This window comes from Myxocyprinus asiaticus, chromosome 18 (genome assembly GCF_019703515.2).
Source record: "Myxocyprinus asiaticus isolate MX2 ecotype Aquarium Trade chromosome 18, UBuf_Myxa_2, whole genome shotgun sequence".
NCBI lineage: Eukaryota > Metazoa > Chordata > Actinopteri > Cypriniformes > Catostomidae > Myxocyprinus > Myxocyprinus asiaticus.
This window is the reverse complement of record NC_059361.1, coordinates 40,864,772-40,870,771: the sequence shown is the minus strand read 5'-3', so window position 1 is coordinate 40,870,771 and position 6,000 is coordinate 40,864,772.

Sequence of the window (6,000 nt, the reverse complement as noted above, 5' to 3'; positions counted from 1 at the left end):
TCCTCTCAGCAGTCCAAACTGTGCTTTGTGGTCTTCTGATGTCTGATTTCATAGCTGAACCAAACCAGACAGTTGTTGAAGTGCAGAGGACAGACTCAATGACCGCTGAGTAGAACTGTATCAGCAGCGCCTGTGGCAGGTTGAACTTCCTCAACTGGCGAAAGAAGTACAACCTCTGCTGGGCCTTTTTCGCAATGGAGTCAATGTGGGTCTCCTACTTCAGGTCCTGTGAGATGGTAGTGCCCAGGAACCTGAATGACTCCACTGCTGCCACAGTGCTGTTTAGAATGGTGAGGGGGGACAGTGTTGGGGGGTTCCTCCTGAAGTCCACATTCATTTCCACTGTTTTGAGCGTGTTCAGCTCAAGGTTGTTATGACTGCACCAGACAGCCAACTGTTTAACTGTTGACTCATCGTCATCTCGGATGAGGCTGATGACAGTGAAACTTCAGGAGCTTGACAGAGGGGTCCTTGGCGATGCAGTCGTTGGTGTAGAGGGAGAAAAGTATTGGGGAGAGCACACATCCCTGGGGGGCACCAGTGCTGATTGTACAGGTGCTGGAAGTGAATTTCCCCTGTCTCACAAGCTGCTGCCTGTCTGTCAGAAAGCTGGTAATCCACTGACAGATAGACGTGGGAACAGAGAGTTGGTGTAATTTAGTCCAGAGAATAGCTGGGATGATGGTGTTGAAAGCCGAACTGAAGTCCACAAAAAGGATCCTTGCATATGTCCCTGGTCTGTCCAGATGTTGCAGGATATGATGCAATTCCATGTTGACTGCATCATCCACAGACCTGTTTGCTCGATAAGCAAATTGAAGGGGATCTAGAAAGGGTCCAGTGATGTCCTTCAGGTGGCCAACACCAGTCTCACAAATTACTTCATGACCACAGACGTCAGGGCAACAGGTCTGTAGTCATTAAGTTCTGTGATTTTTGGTTTCTTTGGGATGGGGATGATAGTGGAATGTTTGAAGAAGCATGGGACTTCACACTGCTCCAGTGATCTATTGAAGATCTGTGTGAAGATGGAGGCCAGCTGGTTAGCACAGGATCTAAGACATGCAGGTGAAATGCCATCTGGGCCCTGTGCTTTCCTTATCCTTTGTTTTCGAAAGACGCGGCTCACATCATCTTCACAGATCTTATGTGCAGGTTGAGTAGCAGGAGGGGGGAGGAGGGGGGTTGCAGGAGGTGTTGGTGTTTGTGTGAAATGAAGGTCAGAGTGGGTGTGGGGTGTGAGATTAGGCCTTTCAAATCTACAGTAGAACACATTCAGGTCGTCAGCCAGTTGTTGGTCCACCACAGGGTTGGGGGTAGGAGTCCTGTAATTCGTAATTTGTTTCATGCCACTCCACACTGATGCAGGGTCGATTCCCTTATTCAGTGTGTTCCTGGCCTGATTGTACAAGACTTTATCCCCAACTCTGTAAGCATCCTCTTTGGCCTGACGAAGCTGCCTGAGTTCCACTGTAAACCATGGTTTGTCGTTGTTAAATGTTAAATAAGTCCTAGTAGGAATGCACATATCCTCAAAGAACTGATATACACTATATTGCCAAAAGTATTCACTCATCTGCCTTTAGACGCATATGAACTTAAGTGACATCCCATTCTTAATCCATAGGGTTTAATATGACGTCGGCCCACCCTTTGCAGCTATAACAGCTTCAACTCTTCTGGGAAGGCTTTCCACAAGGTTTAGGAGTGTGTTTATGGGAATTTTTGACCATTCTTCCAGAAGCGCATTTGTGAGGTCAGACACTGATGTTGGACGAGAAGGCCTGGCTCGCAGTCTTCGCTCTAATTCATCCCAAAGGTGCTCTATCGGGTTGAGGTCAGAATTCTGTGCAGGCCAGTCAAGTTCTTCCACACCAAACTCGCTCATCCATGTCTTTATGGACCTTGCTTTGTGCACTGGTGCGCAGTCATGTTGGAACAGGAAGGGGCCATCCCCAAACTGTTCCCACAAAGTTGGGAGCATGGAATTGTCCAAAATCTCTTGGTATGCTGAAGCATTCAGAGTTCCTTTCACTGGAACTAAGGGGCCAAGCCCAGCTCCTGAAAAACAACCCCACACCATAATCCCCCCTCCACCAAACTTCACAGTTGGCACAATGCAGTCAGACAAGTACCGTTCTCCTGGCAACCGCCAAACCCAGACTCGTCCATAAGATTGCCAGATGGAGAAGCGTGATTCGTCACTCCAGAGAACGCGTCTCCACTGCTCTAGAGTCCAGTGGCGGCGTGCTTTATACCACTGCATCCGACGCTTTGCATTGCACTTGGTGATGTATGGCTTGGATGCAGCTGCTCGGCCATGGAAACCCATTCCATGAAGCTCTCTATGCACTGTTCTTGAGCTAATCTGAAGGCCACATGAACTTTGGAGGTCTGTAGTGATTGACTCTGCAGAAAGTTGGCGACCTCTGCGCACTATGCGCCTCAGCATCCGCTGACCCCGCTCTGTCATTTTACGTGGCCTACCACTTCGTGGCTGAGTTGCTGTCATTCCCAGTCACTTCCACTTTGTTATAATACCACTGAAAGTTGACTGTGGAATATTTAGTAGCGAGGAAATTTCACGACTGGACTTGTTGCACAGGTGGCATCCTATCACAGTACCACGCTGGAATTCACTGAGCTCCTGAGAGCGGCCCATTCTTTCACAAATGTTTGTAGAAGCAGTCTGCATGCCTAGGTGCTTCATTTTATACACCTGTGGCCATGGAAGTGATTGGAACACCTGAATTCAATTATTTGGATGGGTGAGCGAATACTTTTGGCAATATAGTGTATGATGTAACAGTATCTGTGAGCTCGTCCAGGTCTGTGGCTGCAGCCTCAAAAACACTCCAATCAGTGCAGTCAAAGCAGGCTTGTAGTTCCAGCTCTGCTTCGTTGGTCCATCTCTTTACAGTCCTTACTACAGGCTTAGCAGATTTTAATTTCTGTCTGTAGGTTGGAAGAAGATGAACCAGACAGTGATCAGATAGTCCCAAAGCTGCTCTAGGAACAGAGCGATATGCATCCTTTATTGTTGTGTAGCAGTAATCCAGTATATTTCTGTCTCTGGTTGGGTATGTAATGTGCTGTTTGTATTTGGGCAGTTCATGTGTGAGGTTTGCTTTGTTAAAATCCCCAAGAATAATAATAACTCAGTCTGATTTGTGTGTCTGTGTCTGTGATTTGATCAGCCAGCTGTTGCAGTGCGGCATTCAAACACGCGTTTGGCGTGATATACACACTCACCAGAATAAACTTGGAAAACTCCTGCGGCAAGTAGAAAGGCTTACAGTTAATAAAGAGCGCTTCCAAATTAGGACAGCACATCTTCTTTAACGTTGTTTCATCTGTACACCAACTTTCATTGATGTAAAAGCATGTTCCACCGCCTCTCATTTTCCCCATTAACTCTGCGATGCGATCCGCTCTGAACAGCTGAAAGCCCAGCAGATGTAATGCGCTGTCCGGAATGGCTTCACTCAGCCAGGTTTCTGTGAAGCACAAGGCAGCAGAGGTTGAAAAGTCCTTGTTTGTGCGGGTGAGGAGATGTAGTTCGTCCGTTTTGTTAGGAAGAGAGCGGAGATTCCTAAGATGAATGCCCGGCAGCGTTGTTCGAAACCCCCCCCGATGGAGCTTGACCAGTGCGCCTGCTCTTCTCCCTCGCCTCGTTTAAACACAGCTGCGCCTCCGACTAAAATGTCAAACAAATGTTCTGAATATTCAAAATCTGGGAAAAGATTGACTGGTATATGCTCTCTGGTAAAACTGACTGGAAAAAGATTACTAAACAAAGAACAAACAAACAAAAACAACAAAACAATAGAAGCGCTCCACACCGAGGCGGCCATCCGCAGCGCCATCATGATGTTCTCAGGAGAGCATCCCGGGTTTCCCATGCTGCTGATGCAACTTGCTATCAATCATGCCACAGGAGAAGGTAAATATGCTTGAACTGATGCAAAAATGTCTGATGAGAGATGGTGCTTGTCAGTAACTCTGCAGAATGGGGTTGATGTCAGGGTACTGGAACATTCGGTAGCAACATGTTGACTTCCCGTTTGATCATGTTGCTTATGCTTAGGTTCAGGTAAATCTAATAAAAAAGTAGAAAATTATTTTAGACATACTTTCCAGAGGAAATGAGATTTACAATTGCATATTGGTGCAAACTCTGAAAAGTTAAAATATACAGTTTTCTGTACTTGCTGATAATAGATTATAGAAAATGTTAAAACTTTTATTCAAATGTGACTTCTTTCAAATTCTTCCTTTATACATTCATGGCAAACTGCTAACTGGTTGAAAAAAAACCTGCCTGAACTCCTATGACACCTACATCCCCCTCAGCATTAGCACATACACAATACAGTACAGACCCCACTCTAATACCTTGTTTCTTGCTTGCATGCTCACACAAACCCAACCAATGAGCTTGCAGCTCAGCTTGTATGTTGTATTTGGCCATGACCTACAGCTGCAGGGCAGTAGACCGCAAAACAACAGACTACACAGTTTCATACTGAAATACAACATTTAACAGAGCACAGAGGGAGTTCTAACCTCTTTTTATGCAAAAATTATCTGGTTGTACAAAACTACTTTCATTTTATTCATATTATAATTCCAGGTCCAGTACTGGCAATACTGTTTGCTCCAAAGCTTCTCCACTTTTTGTGAGGACAGATTTATTCCAAACTCATTATGCAAGTGCAAAGAATACTGTGGCAATACAAGCCCATATGTCTTAATGAGATTAAGGTGCTAATTGATATCAGATCAAACCCAAATTAAAACAAGAGAAGTGGGCCACATTGTGTGATACAGGCTGAATTGGCATCTGAATTGCGTGTCAGACCTTAGACTACATACACAGTCCGAGTTCCCTTAAGGATGCCCGTTCCATTAACTGCTGACATTGACTCTCTCTGACATGTCCATGAATCACCTTGGAGCTAAATAACTTTTCTTGTCAGTGTTTTGTCTGTGTTGTTCTGTCTTATACATAGTGGCCTCTAAAAGTATATGGACACTTAAGTCACACTTTAAAATGCATGATCTGGTGTCAAGGTAATTTATAGTCCATGTATGTCAGTTTCCCTCAATTTCAAACAGGTATCCAACACTGTAAACCCCAACAATACACTAAGGGAATTTTAGTAACTCCATTGCCTCAAAGTAATTTAGCCATCTCTCACTATAGTAATAAAAAGTTATTGTTGTTGTAATGAGAGTCTGTGGTTAGATCAGAATTAAGCTCTTATTGCATGAAACAAGTAGTTTCAATGACAAAGTGAATCCTGAGATGCTACAACAATTATATAATATAAATATGTGTTTGAGTTATTTTTCTTTTAAGAAAATGCTACTTGACCGTATTTTGTTATATAACGCAATATCGTAAACCTTTTGACATTTAATCATGTGCAGGATAGGAGTTAGATATATGTATTTAAATTGTCTCTAGAGAAAATGCTTATTTTTGATACCAGTAATAAAACTTTTACTAGTAAAAATGTTAATTTTTTTATATAAAAAAATGACCTCATTACTCAAGTAAATATCCATTTCCATTTTTTAAATTTTAATTAGTACTAGTAAGACAGAATTTTTTATATCTGTAACTGCATTTCCACTAGTAAAAACGCATTTGCAGAAATCTATAATTAATTTTTTACTAGTTGAAATTTAAAATATATTTGCTATGTACTTCTTACTAGTAAAATTTGAATTTTTTATAACAATTATGTCATTGTTACTAGTGCAAATGTCAATTCCTAACACCGACAACTGATTACAACTAGTAAAAATGCAAATTTTTGATATCACTCATTTGTTTTTTGCTAGTGGAAATGTTAATTTCAGATATCAGTTATGAGACTGCAACTTGTATGGAAGCCTTTTAAGATATACTCTTCTAAATACTTATACAATATATCTGGCATGTATTTCCAGATATCTGAAATAATGAATTTAACATGTTAAAATAAATTTAGA